Here is a 15,653-nt window from a genome sequence, read left to right on the forward strand (position 1 = left end):
CCCCCCTCTTCTATGTTTTGGAAGAGTTTGAGAAGGATTGGTGTTAAGTCTTCTTTAAATGGTCAGTAGAATGCACCAGAGAAGCCATCTGGTCCTGGGCTTTTGCTTATTGGGAGTTGTTTTGTTTTGTTTTGTTTTCCATACTATGTTACTGAATTATTATAAAAGGTTGTAATTCAGGAACTGTTGGGCGGTTTTTTATTATTAATGTAATGTTCTTACTGGTAGTTAATCTGTTCATAATTTCTATTTCTTCATGACACAGTCTTAGTCTATTTCTCTTTAAATAAGCCCAAATTTAAAAATGTCTCCTCTCTTTGTGTCATTTTAAGCTAGGGCAGTGGTCAGCAAACTCATTAGTCAACAGAGCCAAATATCAACAGTACAATTGAAATTTCTTTTGAGAGACAAATTTTTTAAACTTAAACTTCTTCTAACGCCACTTCTTCAAAATAGACTCGCCCAGGCCGTGGTATTTTGTGGAAGAGCCACACTCAAGGGCCAAAGAGCCGCATGTGGCTCATGAGCCTCAGTTTGCCGACCACGGAGCTAGGGTAACAATTCCATTCACCACACTTTCAGGACTAACTGACAGATAATGCAAACTGTGGTCACTGGGTGCTATTTGTAGCCATTGGCTTTGTCTCTGACCTGCTCTTGCTCTGCTCCAGTTTCTTCGCCGCTCCAATTTCTGTACCGATCCTGATACCCAGCTATCTTTCCTGTTTGTTACTTTGCTTCTGACTTTGGACTTGCTTTTCCAGGCTTGACTTAGTCACGCCTTCATTTCCTTCCACTTTGATGAGCTGACTGTGCCCTAATCTTGCTGTACTCTACTCAGCACTGAACTTTTTGCACTGCATCGTTTTATATGGAGAGAAGGGAAAGTACACAAAACCTACTCAAAATATTTCAGTTTTACTTGAAAAAGAACTATCGAATTAAGAAAATATCTGGAAAATTAATTTGTTTAAGCAAAGTCCACAAAGATATAGGCAAAGATGATGATGTTGGAACAGTCTAAGTTAGGCAATTTTCATAGATCTATAAAAGGCCAGAACCATTTTTTTTTTCCTGGGACAGCTCTAAAGGGTCACCTTAGTTCCAGAGCACCCTGTAGGATCTGCACAGGGCTACGTTCAACAACTTCCTTTGCCTAGTTCTTCTTTCACAATCCCCTCACCCAGGTATTGACCCCAAGAGCATTCCCCAATAAACCTCAAACTCCCCAGGGAATCTGAGTGATGGAAAACGTTGATAAAGTAAGTACAACCAAAAAGTCAAGATATGAAGATACAATTATTTCAATAAAGAAATAGTTTATTTCTGTGTGTAGGTTTGGACGAAACCTTCCTCTTAAAAAAAAAAAATCAATACCAAAGCAGAGAATAATAAAAAATTTTACCAAAAAATTTTTTTACAGAAAGAAGGTTGGGAAGAAATAATCAGAGAAGAAGAATTACTTTAAGAGCAAATAAAATTTCAGGAAGAAAACATCTGAAACTGTTCCTTGGATCTAATCTAGTGCAAAAGTTGGTTGGGTAAAATGGCCACAGAGCAATTAAATAAATGTAATTTTGATGGGTCAGGGTTAGGATTTTCTGTGATCACATATTACTCTGCTGAGAAGTTGGATGTGGAAGAAAAACACTGCATGCAAGATGTGAAAAGAAGCAAAAAGTTATCTAGAGAAACAAATCAATAGTACATCAAGTTGGAGGAATTAAGCAAAAAAGAAAAAAAGAAACTACAGCCAATTTTACTAGTTCTGTTTTCAATAAAGGGGAAATTGTTCCAGAATTTAATTCTGGGAGTGGGAACAAGTTCACACCAAAATGTATGTATGCACAGAATGGTTGAGACCAGTGGTCAGCAAACTCATTAGTCAACAGAGCCAAATATTAACAGTACAACGATTGAAATTTCTTTTGAGAGCCAAATTTTTTAAACTTCAACTTTTTCTAACGCTACTTCTTCAAAATAGACTCGCCCAGGCCGTGGTATTTTGTAGAAGAGCCACACTCAAGGGGCCAAAGAGCTGCATGTGGCTCGCGAGCCGCAGTTTGCTGACCACTAGACCAGTGGTTCTCAACCTTTCTAATGCCACGACTCTTTAATACAGTTCCTCATGTTGTGGTGACCCCCAACCATAAAATTATTTTCATTGCTACTTCATAACTGTAATTTTGCTACTGTTATGGATCGTAATGTAAATATCTGTGTTTTCCGATGGTCTTAGGCGACCCTGCTAGCGGTTCTCAACCTGTGGGCCGCCTAAGACCATTGGAAAACACAGATATTTACATTTCAATTCATAACAGTAGCAAAACTACAGTTATGAAGTAGCAATGAAAATAATTTTATGGTTGGGGGTCACCACAACATGAGGAACTGTATTAAAGAGTCGTGGCGTTAGAAAGGTTGAGAACCACTGGTCTAGACAATATTTAAATACCCCACAAAGGCATGTAGGATGCTGGTGATGGTTGGAGTGGCATTGATGTGGGTCATGGAGTAGTGGAGGTGATGGTGGAAATGCAGGTGTGGTGTTGGTAGTATAGGAGCTATAATGGGAACGTCTTTACAGTCCTCATTGTAAGTAGCATTTATAGGCATTGGGAGATATGTCAGTGGGACACTATGAAGCCCTGAAATCAGAGATAATAGGGGATTGGAACTGGACAGTTTTATAAACTACATATAGATTCCGAACACATGATAAGGGAAAACCAGACTTTGGGTTAAAACTGTTATGAACATGGCCATTGAAAGGGAATAATATTGCTGAACATTTTTTATATCACCCCCATGTTTGTAATCAACTCTCTGTAGTATGCTCACTCCTTTCCGTCTTTGCCCCCAAATTCTAAGTTTGGGCCTGGATAAAGGCTTAAAATAATAGCCCTTGACCTGAAAAAGAAGGGAGAACGAAGACCTTGTCCTGAACATATCATTCCATCTGCCTTTTTGGTCTTTTAAGATTTGTCAAGTTGATCATTTTCTTCCCCACCTTAAAATTCCTCAGTAGCTCCTTAATGCCCTTAGAAAAATGTTACCGAGGGTCCTGTAACCACGGATTATAGCAGCAAATCCCCATGGCTGTCATCATGCACGCCTGCCTCTCTTTGGAATGTGATTGCCCTGGGAACAGGAGCTGCCTAGTCTTGTCTCTGTGAGGATCTCATACCATGTACTTAATCATCCTTTATTAAAGGATGAGTGGCAGTCATTCTCTTATCCCTGCTGTGTTTAAGGTTATTAATTACATAGGAAAAGTGAAACACCAGAGCAGAGGGTGCAAATGTGCCTTAAATAAAATAAGGCACAGGACACTCCTTTTCATTTTAGTCACCTGATAGCAGATTTTTCTGGGCTCTAAATTTCACTGGTCTTTGGAATGAATACAGAAAAGATCTTCCTCAGTCTTGTTCCTCTTTCTCCCCTCCCATGTTTACCTGATGCATCTATGTAAAAAAAAATTTAACATTAATTCAGTGAATCTGCATGCTACATATATATAATTATCATATGGCATAAACCTTTTATATATTACTACATTACATCAAGTTAATCCCTTTTTAAATTTTATCTTATACTAAATATTATACTGAATATTATTTATGTAAGGTTTTCACATGTCATGTATATGTGATCTAACTGCAACAGATAAAAGAAAAAAATCTCAAAATTTAATTAATATTAAATATAAACAAGCTCATACTTGTTGAATAAACCATAGCATGTTTTTTCAATAATTGAACTATTTCATAAAGACCAGGGCATGTATCACTGAGATAAAGAGCCAAAATTCAGAGAATATTATTGAGGCAAAGCCCTCTAAAGTAGAAACTCAAATATTCCCTTGAAATAATGTTACTAATTATGTAAGTTTGCTCTTGTCAAATTTTTCACTGTCCTTTTCTATTCTGCAATCTCATTATTGAACTAAGATTACTAATAATGTACCATGTTCATTCATTTTATATACTTTTAAAATAAAACATGTCTATGTTCACTTCATCTTCTTACAGCAAAGATAAGACCTTTCAGAGGGTAATTATTCAGTCTATGGATAATTTGAATCTTTCACTTTGAATATATATATATATTCAATTTCAGCAATCATTATCACAATGGGAAGATTAATAACTAATAATAGGAAGGCATAGACTTTAAAAGGTATGGATAATAACATCATGCAGCATATACTTTTAAATTGTTTTACTTGTCTATTCTCTTCACTACTCTTTTTCATCCAGTCTCCAGCTTCCTCTAAGTAAGCAGCATTTTAAAAGTATAACTGATAAAGCAGATCTGAGAATTCACTTAACACCCTATCATGACTTAACTTGCTAAGTGACCTCTGGCTGACTGATTATAATTTTAAAGAGAACTTTGGGAAAGAAACACATCTCAAAACCACTACTCTTAAGTATTCACTTCGAAATGATAGATTCCATAAAATCTACAATTGTTGCTATGTGTAAGAAAAGATGCAAATAAATTCAGATTCTATTAAAAGAAAAACAACCTAAAAATTCTGTTTGGATTATGTTTTGGATTATCTAATATTCTGGATTTTCATAAGTGGAAGTATATAATTAAGGAATTATTCTACTAGGTGAGAAAAAAATAGTAGTGAGAGGGCATGTTATTTTTTTACTTTTTTATTACAATTTGCATTCTTTAATATTTTGTATTAGTTTCAGGTGTACTGTATAAAGTGTTCCCTCTGATATTTCAAGTACCCACCTGGCACCATACATAGTTATTACAATCTTATTGACTATATTCCCTACCCTCTACTTTATAACCCTGTGACTATTTTGTAATTGTTAATTTGTTAATCCTGTTACCCTTTTCACCCAGACCCCAAGCCTACTCCCTTCTGGTAACCATCAGTCTGTTCTTGCAACTATGAGTCTGTTTCTATTTTGTTTGCTCATTTATTTTGTTCTTTAAATTCCACATATAAGTGAAGTCATATAGTATTTGTCTTTCTCAGTCTGACTTATTTCGCTTAGCACAATACTCTGTAGGTCCATTCATGCTCTCACAAATGGTAAGATGTCATTCTTTTTTATGGCCAAGTAATATGCCATTGTATATATGTACCACCACTCTTTTATCTTCCACATCTTCACTATTGTAAATAATGTTGCAATGAACATAGGGGTGCATATATTCTTTTGAACTTCTTTTCATGTGTCTATTCGCCATCTCTATGCCTTCTTTTGACAAATGTCTAATCAGATTATCTGCCCACTTTTTAATTTGATTGTTTGCTTTTTTGTATTGAGTTGTATAAGTTCTTTTTAAAGTTTGGATATTAACCTGTATTGGATGTATCATTGGCAAATATATGTTTCTATTCAATAGGTTATCCTTTCATTTTGTTGATGTTTTCCTTTGTGCAACAACTTTTTAGTTTGATGTAGTTCCATTTGTTTATTTATTTATTTTTTTACCCCAGGAGATATATATCAGAAAAAATATTGCTGAGAAATATATCAGAAACCACTGCCTATGGTTTCTTCTAGAAGCTTTATAATTTATAGTCTTACATTTAAGACTTTAATCCATTTTGAGTTTATTCTTATATATGGTGTAGGGAGTTGGTTTAGTTCCTTTTTTTCCCATATATCTGTCCAATTTTCCCAACACCATTTATTGGTGTTAGGAAAACACCATTTTCTCCAACGTATGTTCTTGCCTTCTTTGTAAAATATTGTTTGAACATTTTAGTGTGGGTTAATTTCTGGGTTCTCTTTTCTGTTCCATTGATCTCTGAGTCTCTTTTATGCCAGTACCATGCTGTTTTGATTAGTCTAACTTTGAAGTATAGTTTGACATCAGGTAGTGTGAAACCTTAAACTTTGTCCTTCTTTCTTAAGATTGCTGTAGCTATTCAGGTTCTTTTGTGGTTCCATAGAAATTTTGGATTATTAGTTCTACTTCTGTGAAATACTCATTTGACATTTTGATAGGACTTTTATTGAATCCATAGGTTACTTTGGGTAGTATGGACATTTTAATAATGTTAATTCTTCCTAGTATAGTATGTGCTTCCATTTATTTCTTTTTTTTTTTCAATTTCTTTCTTCAATCTATAATAATAAAAGCATAATATGCAAATCGACTGAACAGCAGAACGACCATCCAGACGCCCTTCCCTCCTCTGTGTGACGATCAATCGTGGAGCCCCGGCCGGTGGGCAGGGCCTACCTCTTTGGGTTGATCGATCGTGGGGCTCCTGGACTGTGAGAGGGCACAGGCCAGGCTGAGGGACCTCCCCCAGTTCACGAATTTCATGCACCGGGCCTCTAGTATCTTATAATTTTTCAGGTCTTTTACCTCATTGGTTAAATGTATTTCTAGGTATTATTTTATGCAATTGTAAATGAGATTGTTTTCTTAGTTTCTCTTTCTGATAGTTTATTATTGGTGCATAAAATACAACTGATTTCTGAAAATTTTTGTATTCTGCTACTTTGATGAATTCATTGATCTGTTCTAGTAGTTAATTTTTGCTGTGTGTTTTTGTGTGTGTGTGTGTATGGAATCTTTAGTGTTCTCTCTGTATAGTATCATATCATCTGCAAATAATGAGAGTTTTACTTCTTCCTTTCCAATTTTCATGTCTTTTAATTCTTCTTAACTGATTGCTGCGGCTAGGTCTTCCAATACTACGTTGAATACGAGTAGTGAAAGTGCACATCCCTGTCTTGTTCCTGATCTTAAGGAAAGTGTTTTAGTTATAAAGCTATAATAATTACAGCATGATATGGATGTAAGAGATGTAGGCACTATAATATGTGACTTTAATATAAGATAACAGAATCATTATCAGTGTCAATTTGTTGTCCTGAAGCTTTGGTGAAATCCTACATCTCTGAACTCAGGGATATTTGACCCACATATTCTAAATAGGAATACTAACCACATCCCCATGGCACTTACTAAGAAATGCAACATTGATCCTCACCCCATCACCTATCATCAACTTCCAGGCTACGATAAAAAAGAGTAGGAATTCAAAGAAGGGCTTTCAGAGTGAGGCTTTCTTTAATGAAAACTACACACTTGGTAGAGAGTGTTTCTCCTTCACTCCTCAGAGTGGGCAGAGTCTTACTCTTCACCATCTCCCCAGACAAGTGAGGGGAGCTTTTCAGAGAATCACTTACCAAATCTAATTTGTCTGACGGTGAATCAGCATTTCACTTCTCAGGCGGTGTGCTTGCTGAACGGTATGTAAAATCAAGCTCTTGCCTGGTGCCACTATTGAAACAGTGTGGTGAGAAAATCTTTATGGAAACTTGATCTGGGTCTTCTGGAGTTTGGGGAGCTCAGAGATTACTATCTGACGCTCCCCTTGAGAAGTTTGAATGTGAGGGCTATTATAATGCCTGTGACCACAGGTCCCAGACCACGTTGCAGATTTGGGTGGAGCTAAGTTGCTCAGTTTCTCTGTGGTGCCATATAGGCAACTTGGAATGTCGTGAATCTAGACTATTACTATTTTGAAAGGGATTCCCAAAAGAACTTACTGTCTGGGAAGAGGTAATGTGGGGAAATCAGGAGTTGAAGTGGAATTTAGCAAGATCAATAGGAATGTATCTCATCCCTATAATGGGCAGATGTCCAAGGAGCCAGCGTGGAGGAAGTCTCCAAGCATTCACTGAATTACCCCATGAGAGAAGGAGTTAGCCTTTGGCTATCTGCCATGGAAAACAGTTTTCAACATCCAGCCAAGTGAAAAGATAATTTTGTTCCTTTTCATCTCATTCCCAACTTCTTACCCTTAACTTGGATGATCCAGAAAGAGCAGTGAGTGAATGGAGAGGAGATAGTGAATAAATCCTATAATATCCAGCTAAACCTGGGAGCAAACAGGAGCTAATTTAAATGGAATCCCAATTAAATTTTTAAAATTTTGTTTGGATAGGAATTTTTCATACTTGAAAATAAGAGCTATTTGTACTCCAAATTCGCTATAAAAGCATTGGGGGCCATGGTAGCTTTAAAATACATCTGTGCCCTGGCCAGTGTGGCTCAGTTGGTTGAGCATTGTCCTGTGTACCACAAGGTTACCGGTACAATTCCAGGTCAGGGCACATACCCAGGTTGCAGGCTTGATCCCCAGTAGGTGGTGTGCAGGAGGCAGTTGATGATGTTTCACTCTCACATCCATGTTTCTCTCCCTCTCCCTCCTTATCTTTCTCTAAAATAAATCTGCAAATTCTTTGATACTCCTTGAGTCAAGAGATAAACTCCTTGTATGTGGCGAGCATTTGTGATTGCCGTGATGAATGAAGTATAGCAGAAGTTGCACAAAGTGACTTCCAAGGCTGAGTCAGATGAGGAATGCAGCTGGCCTGCTGGCTTCTCTGGGGCACTTGGTCTGGGAGCCTTTACCTACCTACTATGTAAGAAGTTCAGCTGTTCTAAGGCTGTCATGTGCAGAGACCACAGGCAGGAGTCATACTGAGAAACAGACAAAGAGAGAAAGAGAGGCTCATGGACTATATGGCTGCAACTAGGGAGAGGCAAGTGAGGGGATTGTGGTATTCGCCTTGGGTGCAAAATTTAAGGTGGGGGAGGCACACAAAAAACACCCAATAATCAAGATAAATAATATTTTAGTGCAATATTTTTAAAAAGATACAAACAAATATAAATGATGAATAAAGCATTAACATTGTAAATAAAGGCAGGATCAGTATTCCTGATTGTTCCTTTAGTTGCTAACTCCAGTATGGCTTGGCAAGACACTGTTACTCATCTGATTGACTGGAATGAATACAAGGCAACTTTCTGGGGTGATGGACATATTCTACACTTGGTTTGTTTGATGTCTACCTGAACATATATAATTGTCAAAAGTCATCGAACATTGAACTGTATACTTAAGATCTATACACTTTATTGTTTGTAATTATACAATTCTCTATATGCGTATATGTTTTTAGAACAGGCATGTGATCCAATTCAGTCTAAGGAATGTTGGAGGAATGTTGCAAGAGGTTCGGGGGACGGAAATTTATTTTTTAAAGGAGAGCAACTGCAAAGTTTGGTCTCTGGAGGAGCATTCTATGTGAATGCCAGAGCTGGGACTCCCATGGGTATCTATCTGTTTGCTGTCCTGAAAAGGAAGTTAATTCATGGAGATGGGCAGAGCTGAGAGATATGGGCAGAGCCAGAGCCCTACCTGAACTATGCATGATTCACTGCGTTTACTCTGTGCCGTTTTAGTTACATAAACCAGCATCCTTTTTTTTATTTTATAACTCAATTTGGGTTGATTTTGAATAACAAATTCAGAGAGACACACTGAGAAAGCAATAAACAGAGTCAGTGAGGCAATAGGAGCTAGGAGTGAGCAGAAGTCATGAGATAAATAAACGGAGTGTAGACAGCCTTGCAGGCAGTTCCTCCCACCTATGAGGCATGCATTTATAGGGTGAAGGACAGGAAATGAGATAAGACAAGATCTCTGCTCTCCTGGAGCTCACCTTCTAGCTGGGGGTGGGGACAGGAGGAAGGACAGTACTAATTTTAGAAAGTGTTAAATACTAGAAAGGAAATAATACAAGGTAAGATGATGTGGAAGGGGCTACCGCTTTTGCTGGAGAGCCAGAGAAGCCTTCTCTACAGAGGTGACATGTGGGCGGTGACCCGGATGAGGAGACGCTAACCATCTGAAGCTCTGAAGAAAAACTTTCTAGGTAGAGATATAGCAGCACAGTCCTGGAAGACAGGAAACAGAAGAAAGTGTGGAAACTCCCTAAAAACTTCACTGTGCATATAAATCATCTGGAGATCTGTTTAAAATGCAGATCCTGATTCAGGAGTCCGGGGTAAGGTCTGAAAGTCTGCATTTCTAACAAGCTCCCAGGCAATGCTCATGTGTCTGTTTGTGCACCATACTTGAGAACAAGGCATTGGAGAACTGCTCTCCCAAGTGTCGTCTCCAGCCTGGCCCACAAAGGAATTAAAAGTTACCGTAAAGATCTTTATAGCCATTTAACATTGATGCAACATCCAAACATGTAATTATCCTTCTAGTCATTCATTTTAAGTTCACTGGTCAGTGATACCTTGGAAATTAAAAACAAAAAAACCTGACTCTCCACAGTGTGAGAAACACTGTCCTGGGTCCTAGAGTACTGCAGCTGGAGGGAGCTAATCTACCTACTGAAACTGCAAAGAAGCTGGGAACATTGGAATACCAGGTACAATGGAGAGTGGAAACAAAAAACATTAGGCACAAAACATGGGGATTGGAACAATCGACATTACCATAGCAACCACTGCCACATACACCCATTCAGACAGACATATACATACATACACTCACACAAACACACACACATACAAAGAGGGAGAGGGAGAGAGGAAGCAAGGGAGGGAGGGAGGGAGGGAGAGAGAGAGAGAGAGATTCTATTCAGAACTCCTAGAAACCAGGCATCTGTTTCTCAGACAAACACCCAAATATGTCCTCTCTAACTACATCAAATAGAATCGAGCAAAGCCTTCCTCATTCTGAACTTTAGAGACTCCCGAGTGTAATGCTGCCCTCTCCACAGTAAAGCACATGAGTCAACAAGCCTTTCAGTGTGGACAGTCTAGAGCTGCTTATTTCCTCATTATTAAGAAGAACAAAACATGAAGGATCATCAGACTTTCAAGGAACCAATGAAAACAAACATTGTTAGAGGCCGAAGGAAAGCGAGATAAATAGGGACAGGGCCGCACTGAGTCATAGTTGTGGTAGAGTTGCAAAGACTCCAAGAAAGCCTGGCCTCTAGAGGTGCATCCTCTGGAATGACCTTCCATTGCTCTCCATGTGCTTGTGATAGAACAGATTTCTCTCTGTGTTTCACCTATGGAAACCATTGCTAACTATTCTTTCACAAACTCCCGCTAACTGAGGTCATCTCAGTGTGTTCCTTGAAACTTAAAAGCACCTGTCTAGCTAGCTCACTGTGGATGGCTTAACATGTATATTGTATAAGTTTGAATTATTTTAGTTGCATATAACAGAAAACCCAATTCAATCTAGTTTAAGAACTAAAGGAGATTTATTGGCTCATGGAAATGGAAATATAAGGGGTGGGGTGGACTTCAGGTAATCTGTGATCCGGTGACAAGAGGTGATCTCAAACACACAGTTTTTTCCCTCTATTATTTTTCTCATCTCAAAGTAGGGGTATTACCAAAAAGATACTATACAACTGGAGCAAATTTATATATATTTCAAAGAGGAAGGGAGAGGGAGAGAGAGATAGAAACATCAATGATGAGAATCATTGATTGGCAGCTTCCTGCACGCCCCCTACTGGGGATAGAGCCCGCAACCCAGGCATGTGCCCTGACTGCGAATCGAACTGGGACCTCCTAGTTCATAGGTAGATGCTCAACCACTGAGCCACGTCGGCCGGGCTAGAGCAAGTTCTTTCCATTATCATCACGGCTGATTTTTCTTGACTTTTGTTTGGACAACTGACTTACACCTTCATAGCATGAATGACCCCAGAGAAAAATTTTGTAGGAGAGAGATTCCAACATGTCATTCTAGCTAGCTTACATTAACTTGAGTCAGAGAGTCTGGAACAGTGTTTGGATGTGTCCCAGCCAAAAGGTAACCTGTCCCAATGCGCTCTCCCACGATTTCCTTACTGCACTAGAATTCTGTGTGTACAAAAGCTAAGGAATTCAAGGTCAGATGGTCATGACCTCCCAGTGCCTTATCTTTCTCCCTTAGAGAGATGAGACCCAATCAGACACAGGAAGGTTTCAGTGCTTCTATTCTTCTATAAACAGTTTGTTATAGGCATAGAGACAGATAGCTCTACATGTTCTCAAGTGAGATATAATTTTACATTTTTCTCATGCCTGAGATTTTTTTTAGCCATTCCCTCCTCCTAATAGCTTTCTGCTAGACACACATATTCATTATCCTAACGTTCTCCTCTTTATTCTTCATCTTCTTTTTAAAAATCTTGTCTGTTTTCAGTAGAGAAAAAAACAAAGTTAAAGATTGTTTAAAATGGTCCATTTTCCTAACATTGAACAAGCTGAAAAAAAGAAAAACATCCTAACTCCTTTCTTTAATTTGATAAACTAGAGGCCAATTGGAACAAGCAGGCAGAATATAAAAATCTTTTTTGCAAATTATAATAAAGTAGACTGCATATTTGTTATAAATATGCAGTTTATAACAAACATGCCATCTAGCTTGCACTTAAAAGAAGCATTCGTAAGAAGAGTCAGGGCTGGTGAAATGTATGGAGATAGACCATTGCCCCATAATGAGAATCCCCCAAAGTCCCTTAGTCCTTGGGAAAGGATTTGGCTTGTACTTTGCTGACCCTGGAGCCCTGCAGTGACATGACCCACGAGGGACTGCCTGTTGCCCACCTCTAAGTCAGCCATTGTTAGAACAGACCAAAGACTGTGTGCTTGTGGGGCAACTAGAAGGGTTCTCTGTATCTTTGATGGATCAAAATGGAATTTCCAGGATCTATCTTTCCAGCAGACATTAAAGTTTTGAGTAGACAACTTGGGCCTTTCACCAGTTTCAAAGCTGTAGAGGAGCTACAAATGTAAAGTAATATTATGTACTTGATTTATGTTTGTACTTGTTAAATCATAATAAAAAAAATTTAAACCAATCCTGGAACTCCCCTCTACTCCCCACCCTCCCTTTTTTTCTTACAAAAATGGTCTGAGCATTATTCCAATTTAAGAAGGAAAAAAAAAAAGAATTTTTATGGAGGACGCCTCACTAGAGATAAAGATGGAATGCAGACAACATTCCTAGTTCCTTCATCTTCAGAACCTGAGGCTATGATTGACACTTAATAGAAAGAATTGTTAATCTATATAAATGGGGTGAGTGTCAATAGAAAATAGCAGCCCTACTTTATGTGCTTTAGACTTTGGCTTTCTCTATAAAATTTTACTTCTAGGAAATCTGGGACCCTCAGGGTTAGAACAAGCACAGGAGGACAGAGCACTAGCTATATGGGTTAACTTCAAAAGGGGAAGCTGCTGCTTGGATGCATCCTCCAGGGCAGGATAATTTTATGGAGGAACTAATGTAAACAGAGTAGTTTACTGTCCTCCAATTCACTACTCTTCAAAGTAGGATTCCCTTTGCTAAAGGAGACCAAAACAATAATCTCATTTATATACTTGCAGTAAACCAGGGGATTTCCTTAAACTTGCTTCTAATTCAATGTTATGAGCACTTCCATGGGTCATTTTCCAAATATGGTCCTTCTCAAATGCAAAAGAAAAAGGTGCATGAAGTGCCAGCTGCTAGGAGAAATATAGGGGGACAATTGCTTCACTAGCTATTAAAGGTATTCTCAGGGTCCTCAAAAGTAAAATGACATATATTTCTCCTGGCAGCTAGTACTTCATACTATTTCCTTTGCGTTAGAGAATGACCAGATTTGGAAAATGGACAAATAGAAGTGCTTTGCTATTCAAAGAATAGGAATGCATTGGAATTTCTAAGCATTAAGAGGATCCTCTCCAATGGGATGCCTTGAGATAATGACTATATGGCAAGAACACAAAAGTTATACATAGACTAATTGTTTGTTATTGCAGGCATATATTCATCCCATGCCATTTAAAAACTGGGTGTTAAATTGTGGAGTTTATGGTCTAGGGGGGAAAGGAGATATTGCATAAGTAATTATAACACTAAATATAAAATTACAAAGTATGATGAATACTGTGAAGCAAAAGTATAGGATACAATGAGAATGTATCACAATGGGTTTAAGTTAGTTTGTGGGAGACATGGAGTAATGTCCATGGCAGTGCCATTCACTGAGACACTGAACTGTGAAAGATGAGAAGAAACATCTTGGTTTTTGAGATGGTTCCATTGTGGATAATCTAGGTTTGAGATCGGCAAACAGGGATGTCAAATAAACACTCGAATATATGGTGAAGTCTTGATTGAAGATAAAAATTTTGGAATCCTTTACCAAGAGATGATAAGCTAGAGGTGAAAATAAAAATGAGGGTTTATCACATAAGGAATTCCAGAACTTAAAAGTTAAGGAGCCCTGGCTGGTGTGGCTCAGTTGGTTGGAGGGTCTTCCCATGTAGAGGAAAAGTGTTTAATATGGCAGGGGGGGCTTGGGAATTCTGATGGAAAGGATAGAGATGTGTTGAAGATACAAGGGAATAGATAAGCTCAGATGAGTTTTCCCTTCATCCGAACTTCATTTTCATTTGCAAAAGACCCAGAGGAGATGAATATCCATAGAGTCTGAAAAAATCTGGTCAGTGTCTTATTTCCTCAGTGGGCAAATCTACACTGATCATGTTTGTTAAAGCACAAGGGGCTTTGGGTTGACAGCAGTCTCCATCCAGGGTACTGAGCTCACATTACTTAACTCTCAATCATTTGCAGGCAAACAATCTGTTTTGCAGCTTTCAGAAAATATCCAGTCAAAAGCCCAAAATCACCCTGGTCAGCATGGCTCAGTGGTTGAGTGTCGACCTATGAACCAGGAGGTTACGGTTCGATTCCTCATCAGGGCACATGCCTGGGTTGCTGGCTCAGTCCCCAATAAGGGGCTTGAAGAAGCAGCTGATCAATGATTCCCTCTCATCATTGATGTTTCTATCTCTCTCTCTCTCCCTCCTTCTCTGAAATCAATCAATATATATAAATAAAAGACCAAATCAGTTTCCCCCCAAAATGTATATTTATATATTAACTGTGTTTCCTTTTAAATATTTGGTGAATATTGGAGAAATGCAAGGCTGTTTTTTTGTCTTTTTTTGTCTGTTGTTTTTTGTAGACAAACAACAAATTTACATGTCTGCCAAAGAAAATAGAACTTTTATTCAGGATATTAAAGGGAATTCTTTTGTTGTTGTGGTTGTTGTTTGTTTTTTAGAGAAAGAGAGGAAGGGAGAGAAATAGAAACATGAATGAGACAGAAACATCATCACATTTTCCATCGATGCCTTCTGCACACTCCCTACTAGGGATCAAGCTCCTAACCTAGGCATGTGCCCTGACCGGGAATGGAATGTGGACCTCTTGGTGCATGGGTTGAGGCTTAACCACTCAACCATACGAGCTGGGCTGAAAGAATATTTAAATATTTTAAACTAGAATTCCTGCACTGGGGAGGGGGGGTCCCTCAGCTCTGACTGTGCCCTTTCTCAGTCCAGGGGCTCTTGAGATGTCTGACTGATGGCTTAGGCCCACTCCCCGCAGGATCCTTAGCACTGCCTTGGAGGCAGGCTGCCATGCTTGCCAGCCTACAGCCTGGCTTCTGGCTGAGCGGTGCTCCCCCTGAGAGCGCACTAACCACCAGGGGGCAGCTCCTGCATTGAGCGTCTGCCCCTGGTGGTCAGTGCACATCATAGCAACTGGTTGTTCCTTGGTTTGGTTGATTTCCATATTACCCTTTTATTATATAAAATACAGTTCTAAAATACATCATCTATACACTGTATTGTGTGTTCACCACCTCAAGTCAAATCTCCCTCCATCAGCATTTATTCCCTCTTTAAGGAAAGACAAATCTTAAGTGGCACAAAATGGAAATAAATGCTTTTCCTGGACCATGCAATTCTGAACTCTTCCTCCATGTTTATTGTTTCTGTCTTTT

The 15,653-nt window shown here is 38.6% G+C and overlaps 1 protein-coding gene across 1 annotated transcript in view; it reads left to right on the plus strand.

The window, feature by feature from the left end:
- MPDZ (multiple PDZ domain crumbs cell polarity complex component) overlaps positions 1–15,653 on the plus strand; it is a 203,992-nt gene that overhangs the window by 1,444 nt on the left and 186,895 nt on the right. The window lies entirely within an intron of this gene.

The sequence above is a fragment of the Plecotus auritus genome (assembly GCF_963455305.1).
Source record: "Plecotus auritus genome assembly, chromosome: 5".
NCBI lineage: Eukaryota > Metazoa > Chordata > Mammalia > Chiroptera > Vespertilionidae > Plecotus > Plecotus auritus.